At 50.3% G+C, this 13,507-nt stretch overlaps 1 long non-coding RNA gene across 1 annotated transcript in view; it reads left to right on the forward strand.

Moving 5' to 3' along the window:
* LOC112409610 (uncharacterized) overlaps nt 1-13,507 on the forward strand; it is a 23,742-nt gene that overhangs the window by 2,654 nt on the left and 7,581 nt on the right. The window contains exon 2 of the long non-coding RNA XR_003005183.1: nt 871-964. This is a non-coding gene — a long non-coding RNA (uncharacterized LOC112409610). The remainder of the gene's footprint in view (nt 1-870; nt 965-13,507) is intronic.

A 13,507-nucleotide genomic window follows, 5' to 3' on the forward strand; every position in this document is an offset into this window, starting at 1 on the left:
AAAAAAAAAAAAAAAAAAAAAAAAAAAAAGCACAGATAGTATAGTTTATTTTCTGATTCTAAAAGCAATCATGCCCTTCGTAGAGAAGTCGAAGATACAAAAGGTACAAAGAAGAAAAAACTTTATCTTACCATCTAGAGGTAACCATTGTCAACATTTTCAGATGGTTCTTGCTACTTGTTTTTGTATACTGATGAGAAAATATATATAAATTTTCAAATATATATAACGTTAAGCAAAGTTGAGACCATTCTAGCAAAATACTTTTAGATTATCTCTTTTCACACATTGTGTCATGTGTGTACACTTGTGAAAAGGACCCCGTGAAAGCAAGATGGATAAGATGGGCAGAATCAAGGAGAGGGGTGGAGGGTGTGGGCTTTTTCAGCTGCAGGCTTCCCTACCCGACCCAGGACAAGGTTGTTCCTGGGCCTCTGGGGTGGAGAGTGATGCCATCAGCTTGGGGAGGACAAGAAAGGATCCCTCTGCCACCCTCTTTAGTGTCACTCACCAGTTCTTGGGAGGGTGGGAGCCTCCCAGCAGCGGCCGCCTGGGCCAGCGGGGCCCCCTGGTCATGCCCCACTCCCACCCCATTGTGATCCAGGACCCCACAGCTGCCCCCTCCCCTGTGATTTTGTGTGTGAGTGTGTGTGTCAAGGGGGGCTGTCTCTCAGAGGGACAAAAGGGGTGGCTTCTGGCTTCTTGAGGCCTTCCAGTGGCGGGGGCGGGGCACTCGTGGCTGAGGTGCCCCTGCCTCTTGAGAAACAAGCTGTCTTTTGCTTGTGACTGTGGTGGTGCTAAGCCCCATTAGCCGTTTTCCTAGAAGTGAGAATGGATTTGCTCTGAGTCCTGTCATCCTTTGTGACCCAGGGCTCACCAAAGCAGCACCAAGAGCAGGGGACTGGCCACCAAACGGAGCCCTGCTAACCTGCCTTCAAGGGTATTTGGACTTGACGCTGGCCTTGTGAGTATGCCCCGCGTCTCCATCCTCCAACCACCTGACAGAGACAAAGTTGTTGAAGCATAGGAAGGTTTGGTGCTCCCCTGGAAGGTCGTTCCTTCATCGGTGCCGGTGGAGGAGGCCCTGCTGGGTCTTAGTGATTAGAATGAGAGGGACCTGGGTTAGAGCCCCAGCTCTGGGCAAGCCAGCTGCGGCTGGGCTCAGCCCCAGCTCTGAGCCACCTTGGGCAAGTTACTTAACCCTTCTGAGTTCAGTCTCCTTGTCTGGAAAATGGGCCTAGCAGTACTTACTTCACAGAGATAGATGCTCTGCAGATTATAGGCTTTCAATTATGTACATTCGGCATCTATCACAGTGCCTGAAACACAGCAGGTACTCAATAAATGCTCACTGTTATTGTGTGTTAAATTTACTCCTCATAACTTTTGGCAACGAATATTATCACCCCATTTTACAGAGGGGGCAGCTGAGGCTCAGAAGGTTACACAGTATTCCAGCTAATTATTACGGTATGACAACCATCCAAAACCTTAGTGGCTTAAAACAACACTGAATGGACATGAATGAACAATGATTTCTTATGATTCTGTGGATTAACTGGGTGGTTCTTGGGCTCCAGGTGGTGTCAGCTGGGGTCTATCATGTGAATACAGTCAGTTGGCAGCTAGATTTGGCTGAAAGGTGGAAGAGGGCCTCTCATGTGCCTGGGGTCTTGGTGCTGGCTGTTGGCTGAGCTGCCTCGGTTCTCTTCCTCATGTCGTTTTCACCAGGCTAGCTTGGGCTTCCCCAAGCATGGCAGTTGACTTCCAAGAGGGAGTGTTGCAAGAGGACAAGCCTCAGCATGCAAGCACTTAGCAAGCCTCCGCTTTACATCATGCTTATTAATGTCCTTATTGGCCAAAGAAAGTCACGTGCCCAAACCCAGAGTCAGTGTGGGAGGGGACAACATGACGGCACACATACTGGGAAGCATGGCTTATTGGCGATGCCCAAGTAACAGTTCACCAAAAAAAGGCTTGTCTAGGCTCCCATGGCTGTTGAATGGCATAGCTGGGATTTGAACCCAGGTCTGTCTGACTCCAAAATCCGTGCTTCTTCCTCAAAGCATGGCCGAGGCTGACTCTATGGCAGGCTGGTGTTTGTGGCCGCCCCCACCAGAATTGGATGGTGATGTGATTTTCCGTCTCGTCTTCAGCCCACCCTGCCCTAGCACTCCATGATGTTCTTGAACCTCTCCTGCTCACCTGACAAAGGGGAGAAAAGCACCCTTCTTCTGCTGGGCCCCTTCTGTTCTTCTCCCTTCCATGTTGACTACAGAAAGCTACTCCTGCTTCCTTCAGAGTCCCAGCCAGGACCGAGGTGGCCCCATCACTTGTGGCCTCTCCAACCACGGCAGCATCCTGGCTCTGCTGGCCTCAGGGTACACACACCTCTCTGGACCTCAGTTCTGTTTGGGGGGTACCCTTTCTTGGAAAGCAAGGGTCACGGGAACAAAGACAACATCACGGAGATAAGCCCAAGTTTATAGCACATTGTCGTCATCCCAGAGGACTTCCAGCCTGCCCACCGGCTGGGCCAACTCCTCAGATAGGCCTCCTGCCCTCGCCCCTGTCTACACTCAGCTGATTTGAGTTGGCTCCACGGTGATGACTGCAGGAATCCAGCCCCTTCCGGCTCCTGCCTGCCTCTGACTGAGTGAGGCCCTGGTCCATTCCACCCACTGATCTGACCTGAAGGCCCAGCACCTAGGTGAGCAGTGCCCTTCTCGTGGTCCTTTCCGCTCCCAGTTTGTGGCTGCAGGGAGCATTGCTCACTTTCCTGTGGCTGGACTCTCACTCTCCTCCCTTCTTAAGGCCCCAAAAGGACAAGCCATTTGTTCAGTGCCCTATCATGAGCTGATGGCAAAGCTGGGGCCTTGAACCTGGGATGTCATCTCCAGCCGTTATCTCTCTCTCTCTCTTTTTTTTTTAAACTTTTATTTTATTTTTTGCGGTACGCGGGCCTCTCACGGCTGTGGCCTCTCCCATTGTGGAGCACAGGCTCCGGACGCGCAGGCTCAGCAGCCATGGCTCACGGGCCCAGCCGCTCCGCGGCATGTGGGATCCTCCCGGACCGGGGCACGAACCCGTGTCCCCTGCATCGGCAGGCGGACTCTCAACCACTGCGCCACCAGGGAAGCCCCTTAACTTTTTATGTTATATTGAAGTATAGTTGATGAACAATGTTGTGATAGCTTCAGGTGTACAGCAAAGTGATTCAGTTATACATATACATGTATCTATTCTTTTTTTTTTTCTGGCTGCACTGGGTCTTTGTTGCGGCACGCGGGCTTCTCTCTAGTTGTGGCACGCAGGCTTCTCTAGTTGTGGCGCACAGGCTCCAGAGAGCGCGGGCTCAGTAGTTGTGGCGTGCGGGCTTAGTTGCCCTGGGGCATGTGGGATCTTAGTTACCCCACCAGGGATCGAACCCGCATCCCCTGCATTGGAAGGTGGATTCTTAACCATCGGACCACCAGGGAAGTCCCCCATGTATCTATTCTTTTTCAAATTCTTTTCCCATTTAGGCTGTTACATAACATTGAGCAGAGTTCCCCGTGCCATACAGTAGGTCCTGTTGGCTATCCATTTAAAATATAGCAGTGTGTACATGTCAGTCCCAAGCTCCCTGACTATCCCTTCCCCGCATCCTTTCCCCCCACCCACTGCAACCATAGTTGGTTCTCTAAGTCCGTGAGTCTGTTTCTGTTTTGTAAATAAGTTCATTTCTTTTTTAGATTCCCCATATAAGCGATATCATACGATATTTCTTTGTCTGACTTACTTCACTCAATATGACAATCTCTAGATCCATCCATGTTGTTGCAGATGGCATTATTTCATTCTTTTTAATGTCCAGCCATTATCTGGCCCATCCAGTGACAATCCCGCTGCTAAGTCCAGGACACCCTGGCTCACACTGCCACCTCCGGACATGGATATGGTCCCTGCCATCCCAGGAATGGAATGTCATTGACATGGTGACTGCCACCCTCCACCAGAATGGACTGCTGTGCTCTGTGCACCTCTGCTTCACTAGCTCCTGACTCCAAGTCTTTGATGGGGCATCTGATTGGCTGAGCGTAAGTCAGGAGCCCACACTAACTGCAGTGGCAGCTGGGAAAATGACTACATGGCGTTTTTCGCTTCTCTGGTGGGAGGCAACTAGGAAGATGGGGAATGTCTCAAACACGGTAGTGGGGGTTGGACGCCGGTCAGCCTTGTACTTACCTCACCTGGAAAAATGCCGAACAGCTGTCCCCAGGGAGTGCTAGAGGATTGTATGTCTCCAGGGACAGCCTGAGCTTGTCTTCCCTTCCTCCAGATGCTGATGGAAGTGTGTGTGTGTGTGTGTGTGTGTGTGTGTGTGTATATGGGCAGGAACACATTACACAACATGGGGTCAGGAGCCCTGGGTACGGTTCTGAGTCCCCGGGCGGGAACACTGCCACCTCCGGACATGGATATGGTCCCTGCCATCCCAGGAATGGAATGTCATTGACATGGTGACTGCCACCCTCCACCAGAATGGACTGCTGTGCTCTGTGCACCTCTGCTTCACTAGCTCCTGACTCCAAGTCTTTGATGGGGCATCTGATTGGCTGAGCGTAAGTCAGGAGCCCACACTAACTGCAGTGGCAGCTGGGAAAATGACTACATGGCGTTTTTCGCTTCTCTGGTGGGAGGCAACTAGGAAGATGGGGAATGTCTCAAACACGGTAGTGGGGGTTGGACGCCGGTCAGCCTTGTACTTACCTCACCTGGAAAAATGCCGAACAGCTGTCCCCAGGGAGTGCTAGAGGATTGTATGTCTCCAGGGACAGCCTGAGCTTGTCTTCCCTTCCTCCAGATGCTGATGGAAGTGTGTGTGTGTGTGTGTGTGTGTGTGTGTGTGTGTGTGTGTGTCTATAAGGACAGGAACACATTACACAACGTGGGGTCAGGAGCCCTGGGTACGGTTCTGAGTCCCCGGGCCTCAGTTCCACTCAGCCTGCTGTCCAACCTTTGAGCATGCAGAAGATGTGTGGTGGCTTCTGCTGTAGTCTGGGCCACTGGACCAAAAGATGCCCCCAAGACTGCCAAAGCCCCAAATGGAATGGGGCCATTGGTTCCGTGTAACAGATGAGAGCGTAGGTTTTGGAGTCAGAGAGATCGGGGTTCGCCAGCCATGTGACCTTGTACATGTTCCTTAACGTCTCTGAACCTTAGTTTCCTTATCTGTAAAATGGAGAGGAGGTGGCAGGCACTCAGCCTCCATTCCAACCTGTTTCTATGGCGCCTTCATGTTCTGCAGAGGTTGGAAGGCTAAAAACTACAGTTCCCAGACACCTTTGCAGCTGGGGCTGCGGATGAGAATTAGATTCCAGCAAGGAGATGCACTTGTGTGAGGTTAGGAAGGCAGCAGCGGGGAAGAGACTACTTGCTGCTGAACGTTGCTGCTGAAGACAATGTGTGTGTGTGTGTGTGTGTGTGTGTGTGTGTCAGTGTGAGAGAGACAGAGAGAGAGAGGCAACATTCTAGTGTTTGATTAGTTACCGGCTTTGTGGGTACTGAGAGGTGTTGTGGTGGCAGTGGCTTCCTGACCTTGGATGGCAACTACAATAGTGTCCTCTTGAAATCAACATCTCTGGGGCTGACCCCCTCCCTTCCCACCTCCCTGATGATGGCAGAAGTCTTGGCAGCCCAGCTCAGCAGTGTTACAGGCGTCTAGAGCCTGCTCCAATGATCTTGTAAGCACCTAATTTCCTGTATTATATCTCTTCTGGATTAAAATAGCTGGACTGGAGAGGCTTTCTGTTTCCTGCAACTGAACCCTAACTGCTATAGGAGTCACACCCCATTGCTCACACAGTTGTTGGGATGAGATGAGATGGTGGGTGCTACACAGCTTCGTAAACTGCAAAGCCCTTTATGTCCGTTAGGTGTTTTTCGAGGAAGGGTGTCCCTTTTGTCAGGGGAGACTAGACGGGATAGAAACCCTTGTGACGAGCCACTTGTTTACACGCTCTTTTATCGCAAACTGCTGGAGCAGAAGACAGCCTGAAAGAATTCAGGTAATTTGTGTACAACACCTGCTTTCGGAGGCCGAAAGGGTTGTGCTATGGATTCAGGGCGAATACAGCCTCTCTGTCCCCAGTTAGAGCAATGAGTGACATGCCATGACGGCTGGGAAAGGTGGCAGGTGTCCTGGTGTGAGCCTGAAAAGTCAGCTACCACGGGACTCTCCCGTACCCATGCCTGGGCTCCCCCGTTAACCCGCTAGTTTGTGTTAAAGCCCACTTTAATTCCGTACCCCTCCCAGTTAAATCTTTGTGTTTACAAAACCTTTCCCTCCTCTCCCATCAGGTTTGAAGGATCTCCCTTTCTGTGGTAAATAACATTCTCATGGTCATGTCATTGGCCCCTATTTCCTGCCACAAAATGAGGAGTCTCTGTGGGGTGAGGGTCCAGGCAGGTGGTCCTGGGGGCCGTGAAGCTGGGAGGAAGCTGGGCTGGGGCTTGGCTGCCAGAACAGTCCAGGCTCCACTCCAGCCCATCAGGGGGCTTGAGGCTGAGTGGGCAAGATAAACCGTTTCAGTGGTTTTTAGGAGCCCCGATCAATTGCAAGGCAGGGCAAAGCCCTCGGGGACAGATAAAGCCAGCCCTGCACTCCAAGCCCAGTTGGAGCCAACATTTGTGTGGCTTGAACTTTTGTGTGGTTTGGACAAGTCCGCCCAGCTTTGCCGGGGTGGTTTACTCTGTTCCCAAACTGCAGTACAGTGAGGCGAACAGCCCTGGACCCCGTAAGCCAGCGCTGAAATGATTTAGGTGGCCTGTCCTCTGTCCCCGCCGGGCCCTACAGCCTCGGGGAAGAGAGGCTGAGCGTGCCATACCCCTGCTTCTCGCCGGTGGCACGGGGTTTTAGAAATGCTCCATTGCCCAAGGCAGGCAAGACCTTCGCCTCGGGGAGCTGAGCTGCTGCTGGTTTGATTCTCCGCTCCTGCTTCCAAACTAAAAAACCGATGCCCACTTGCAGATTCCATCCTCACCGCGCAGAGGAAGCCCGGGATGCTGGGGACACCACCTGGAGCCTGGGCGCATAGCACCTGGGCAGTTTTTTTTTTTTTTTTTTTTCCTTCCAGCTCGAGGTATCCTGTTTAACCTCTAAGGTGCCTGAAGGTCTGGAAGGCTCGCGGGCAGGCCTTTGGCTGGCTACGGGAGAGGCTGGGCGCCCCAGATCCCAGCGCCGCCGGTGGGCACTCTATGTGCCAATGTCTGTAGTGCTTGTGTACAGCAGAGCAAGGCTGCCCCACGAGGCAGTTGGCCGCTGGGCCGGCAGAGACCCATCTGACCATGCCCTGTCCTCTGGGAAGCCAGTGCCAGCCTGCACGGGCCACAGCTAAATAGAATCAGGAACAGGTGCTGCCTGGGAGGGAAACTCGGGCGCCTGGTATAGCTCAGTGATGCTCGCACCCTCTGGGGACCTTCCTGCCTCCACAGAAGGTGGGGACAGAGAGGCGAGCACGAAGAGAGAGAAAGGGAAGTGGGAAGAAACTGGTCACGGAGGAGGCTCTTTTTATTCTTTGGTGCAGCTGCGTGCATTTCTCTGACCAGCGAGGCAGAGAAAATCAGACTGGCTCCTGCCGAAACAGGCCTTCTAGTTGGGGTTGGGGGCAGGGAGGCGGAGGTGCACAGGAAAGGGGTGAAGAGGGGGAAATGCCTGAGGATACAGCAAACCACAGTCTCCAGAAGCCTTCACTGCACAGAACAACCCTCCCCTGCCGTCCTGTGCCCCAGATGCCTCAGCCTTAACCTTGGCTGCCCGAAGTGGGCCATCCTTTCCCTTCTGGGTGACACCTTGGGCATGACCCAGTCAAGACTAGGCGTTCATTCATCACTGTCTTCTGCTGTTGGGCCTTGGAGGAGAGCCTTATCCCTTCCAGCAGGGGACAAGACCTCCTGGGTGGTGTCAGTTACCCTGGTCACCCTAGCACCTGGAGAAACTGGCATATGTCCCAAACGGGAAAGCAACATGAGGGGTCAAGGCCCTAGAGTTAGACTCTTGTGAGGCCCTGATTGTCTAAGTCAGCAGTTCCCAAAGTGTGTTCCAAGGATCCCTGTGGTACCCCAGACCTTTTCAAGACTGTCTTTTCTAACTGCAAGCTCCATAAGGCTGGATTTTCTTCATGTATTTCAACCAAAACCACATATCACAACAGATTGGATGCTGAAGCAGCTAGGAGAAAGCAGCTGTCTTCTATGAAGCCAGCTATTAAAGAGGTTTGCAAAAATGTAAAGCGATGTCACTTTACTCCCTGATTTTTTTTTTTTTTTAGAAAATACAGTCTTGTTTTTTCATTAAATTGTGCTATTGATGTGAACATGTGTATTAGTTATCTATTGCTGTGTAACAAATAGCCCCAAAACTTAGTGGCTGAAAACAACACACATTATCTCTCAGTTTCTGTGGGTTAGGAATCTGTTAACAGCCAGCTTAGCTGGGTGGTTCTGACTCGGAGTCTCTCATGAGGCTGTAATCAAGGCATGGTCCAGGGCTGCAGTCATGTCAAAGCTCAACCAAGGAAAGAAAGGATCCAGCTCTCAGCTCACTCACATGGCTGTTGGCAGGCCTCAGCCCCTTGCCATGTGGGCCTCTCATCAGGGCTGCCTTGTGACATGGCAGCTGGCTTCCCCCAGAGAGAGTGAAGGAGAGCACCCAAGACAGAAGCCACAGTCTTTTTATAATCTAATTTTGGAAATGACATCCCATCACTTCTGTCTTGTCTATTAGAAGTGACTCAGTAAGTCCACCCCAACTTCAAGGGGAGGGAAATACTCAAGGTTGCGGGTGACAGAAGGTGGGGATTACTGGATACCATCTCAAAGGCTGCCTACCACTCATCTAATAAGTTCATTATTGTTATTTTTATATCAATTAACAAATGTTTAAAACTTTCCTCGGTTTTCATTTTTAATATGGGAAATACGGGTACATGGGTCAATATAAACAAAAGCTTTTTGGAGTGCTCAATAATGAATAAAAAAGTAAAGGGGTCCCAAGATCTAAACATTTGTTAACTGCTGGTCTAGGTGTTACGGTATCTATAGAAGTATGTTAGTAACATGTGGAGGCCAGTCTACCCACCCATCGATCTATCCATTCATCCATCTGACCATCCATCCATCCATCCATCCTTCTATCTACCCATTTACCCATCCATCCACCTTCATCCTCCCATCCAGCCTTCCATCCATCCATCCATCCTTCCATGCATCTATTCTTCTATCCATCCATTCATCCACCCGTACATCCATCTACTCACTCACCTATCTACCCGTACAATCAAAATGTTCCAACTACTGTGCTAGGGCTGGTACTTTAACAGGGTGGCTAGTGACTGCCGTATGGAGCGTGTCACATTTTAACAGATGAAACAACAATAAGATGAATTTAAAAATAATAACATCAGGTTGTGATCATTTGGACCCCCAAAGCCTGGAGCCCCAGGAAGCTGGTACACTCAAATTGGCACCATTTTGGTGGGTGACATCATATGTGGCCCAGACTAGGGGTGGGGTGGGCCCAGACTGCAGGGTCCAGGGAGCAAGAAATGTGTGGCAGCTGTGGAGAGATGGCATGAGGCCCTGGTGAGCCAGAATGATCTCATGTTCTTCATGCCTAGTTAATTGGTGACTGTGGGACTCTGGGTAGAAGACCCTTAAGTGGAAGATGTAACCCATATGGGCAGAGTTCCTATTTCTTGGTTCACTTTCCCTTTTCCCAATGGAGGGTCTCCTTCTGGACCTGACTTGACATGCTCTGGCTTTAATTTTGATCCTGGAGACTCTTCTGTGGCTTGCAGTGTCCCCTGTGGATCCCTGAGCCAGAGAGGCCCCCATTTCAGAGTCCCCAGGGAAAATGCTCTGATTCATGAGAAGGGCCTCAACCTATCACCCCCAAATATGTGAAGACTGGGCTCTTTTATCATCTTGTCACTGACACCTGGGAAGTTTGAGCTGGCAACCTTCTTATAGGAGGAGGTAGGGGAAGTCGGGGGCAAAGAGAGACCAAAAACCCAGGCTGGAGGCATAAGGACACTCACTGGGTTCTGGAACAGGAAAAACGGGGGTGGGTGGCTGGGATGGACAGAGCGCATAAGTGATGATCTTCTCTACTTCAAAGCCTGGCCTCACCAGCCCTGCTCTAAGGGAAAAATTGTTCCCCCAGGGAGCGGGGCAGTGTGAATCAGTTACACTTGGTCTTGGTGCCGATGCCCCAGCCCAGTGGCTTCCAGAAAGACCAGGCCAGGCCTCTTTGGGACGACATATGTCAGGGATGCTCTTGGTGGGGGGAGGAGGGGTGTTGCTTAAAATGTGGCCTCTCTGTGGCCCGGCACAATTCTTCCAGTCTTCTCCATGATGGTTCGTTGGTGGCTTCAGGCCTCAGGTTTGAATGTGGGCTGTATCTTAGCAAAATGCTAAAACAATGGAGATATTTGTGTGCAAGTTCAACCCCCGATATGGCTCTTGGGCCCTTCTCAAGAGAGAACGGGTGTTACCTTTGGTTTCTGGCCTTGTCATGGATAAAATTGGTGAATGGGTAATAAGCAGCTCAGGTGCCCCTGATATCAGGGGATCTCAAAACGCTGTCCTGTGCCAGCAGCATCACCATCACCTGGGAACTTGTTAGAAATGCAAATCTGGGGGACTCACCCCAGACCTACTGAGTCAGGATTTTGGGCAGTGGGGCTAGGGCCTGGGAATCTGTGTTTAAACAACCCCTCCAGGTGATTGTGATGCCCTTTCAAGTTCAAGTTGGAGAGCCACCGTTTTCCGAAGAATATTATTCTCATTTAACAGATAAAGAAAATGAAGATCAGGGCAGCTAAGTCACTCAACCGGGATCGTGCAGCCAGCAAGTTGGGTGCCAGGACTCAAAGCAGGTCTTTCATGAGAAGAACTCTTGTTTTTTTTTTTCTTTTGTCTCTTCCACTCCCTCCCTCTCTGTCCTCACCCCTCCATCCTCTATCCCGGAGGTTCTCAACTTGGCCGTATATTGACATCACCTGGGGAGCTTTAAAAAATAATATTGCTGTTAGGCCTCCACCCTAGGAAACTGAATCTCCGGGGTGTGACTCCAGCATCTGTACTTTTTATTCCCTCTTCACAGGCAGCCTTACCCAGATTCCTTTGCGATTCCAAATGTTTCTGATGCATGCATTTGCACTAAGGTGTTAGTAACTGGATGTGTTACCTTTCTCAGGGTGTCTGCATTTGAAAAAAGAGCCGAGGACATAAAATAATGAATCACATAAGCATCTTAGCGAGTGGGAGAGACCAGCTTTTGATCTCCTTTCTCACACTTGCAGCAGATTTATTGCCCTCACATGTCCCGCTAGGAATCTACCCAGCAGTCTTGGCTGAGACTTCTGAATATACTGTGGCTTTTTGAGGGGCTTTTTGGGCTAGAAGAACTTGAATGAATCATTTTTGAATGCCCTTAAGCCATCAACCTTGCCCACAGAGGGCAGTCAGTTCAATTCTAACTAGCAAGCAAAACCAAAATTATTCGCCCAAAATGTTCTTGCTTTTGTTGTTGTTTTTTTTTAACCATTCCGTGATGAATCTTCCCCCGTCGGACCTTTCCCAGCGCCCATCCAAACATACTCAGCCACAGAAATCGAGGTGGTGTGTATCTAAACCGTAAGTTAGAGTCATTTCCCAGATCCCAGTTCAATCAAATTTCAGGAGACCCTTCCCGTGGCTAATTTTAGGACATGACAAATTTTGATGTTGACGCCCCCTTTTAATTTTTTTAATTGTGTAAACGTTTTTTTATTGAAGTATACTTGACGTATAATATTACATTGTCGTAAACCTTTGATTTTTAAAAAGGAAGAAAAATAAAAGCCACCCTAAAATGATTTTTTTCTTTTTTTGACTGGCATCTACATCTCTACCCTGCTTCCTGCACCTGGCGGGGGACACAGCGCCTCTCCGCCCTTCAGGAAACGGCCCACTTGTCAGCAGCTGGGCTCCCAGGAACAAAGGCCTAGGTTCATTACCACAGTATCGACCCTGACACGTTGCACTCGGGCCACCTCCCCCAGAGTTCCTCAATTCACACCCCAAATGAAGCGTAATTGGACCTGGACATCTTTGAAGTCCCCCGAGCAGCTCGCCAGCATTTTGAAACGTCCTCGATTTGCATGGTGAAAACCTGGTTGGAGGTGACTTTTTCTTTCCCCTCATCCCACGGTTTTAAAGACAGAATGATTTAAAATGACATTCCCCAGCCAGGGAAGAGTTACCATGGAAGAAATAAAAATTCTCAAAGCCCAGAAAAGAAAAGGCCAAATAAGTCCGAGAATCTGATGAATCTCTCATTTGCTCCTTTGCTCGGTTTTTGTTCTGCGAGGGCCACATACCAGGCCATGGTTTCCTCTCAAACTTCTCCCCACGTCCCCGACCTGGGGGGATGACAAGGATCCAGGAAACTTGGCTGGGAGGTTCTGCGGGCCAGCGGGTTGCTATCAGACCTGAAACAAGAGCAGAAGCCCTGCCACAGGCCAGTGAGTTGATGAGGGAGACTGTGCTGATCAGGGATCATCTGTCTTGCGTTCCAGCTGAGCCAGCACCGCTATGCAGGGATCGTGCACAGTCCCAGAAATCAGCATGCCCGTGTGCCCTGTGGGCCTAAAGCTTGGTGATTTCTTGCAGCCCACGGAGGGGCCTGCTTGGTGGAGTCGTGCCTGCGGCCTAGGCGGGCATTTGTTGAGCCCGGGAGGAGCTGCGCGGTCTGCTTTCCTCTGGGCAGTGGCCTGCCCCTCGTTTGCAGTCCCTCCCACACACCCACTCCTGCTTCTGTAAGCTTCCTCAGGGGTAGCCATCCTCTGAAACAAATGATCCACTTTCGTCTAGAGCACCACTGTCCAATAGAACTTTCTGTGAGAAGGGAAATATTTTATATCTGTGCTGAGATGTGGCTAGTGCAACTGAGGAAATGAATTTTCAACCTTATGTAATTTTTTTCGGATTTCTTTAATGGAAGTACCGTTGATTTACAATGTTTCAGGTGTACAGCAAAGTGATTCACGTCATTTAATTTAAATAGCCACATGTGGCTAGTGGCGACTGCATTTGGACAGATGACCAAATCCCAAGAGTGGATGCCCCAGTTTGGGGGGTGTATGGTATTGACTATCGAAGCTCTAAAAAGACTTTTTTTTTTGGCCGTGCCACATGGCTTGTGGGATCTTAGTTGCCCAACCAGGGATCGAACCCGCGCCCCCTGCAGTGGAAGTGCGGAGTCCTAACCATTGGATCACCAGGGAAGTCCCCAGAAAAACTTTTCAATCAAGCAAAGCTTAATTTATTAGACCTACTTCAGTAAGGAAGAGGACCCCTGTGACAGAATGCTAGTGATGTCTCCAAGCAGGGACCCTGGGGAAGGGTATTGATAGCATTTAGAGGCTGGACTGGGTGATTTTGAAGTTGGGTCTTTTTTTTTTTTTTTTTTTTTTTTGGCGGG

This window comes from Neophocaena asiaeorientalis, unplaced genomic scaffold (assembly GCF_003031525.2).
Source record: "Neophocaena asiaeorientalis asiaeorientalis breed wild unplaced genomic scaffold, Neophocaena_asiaeorientalis_V1.1 scaffold312, whole genome shotgun sequence".
Taxonomy (NCBI): domain Eukaryota; kingdom Metazoa; phylum Chordata; class Mammalia; order Artiodactyla; family Phocoenidae; genus Neophocaena; species Neophocaena asiaeorientalis.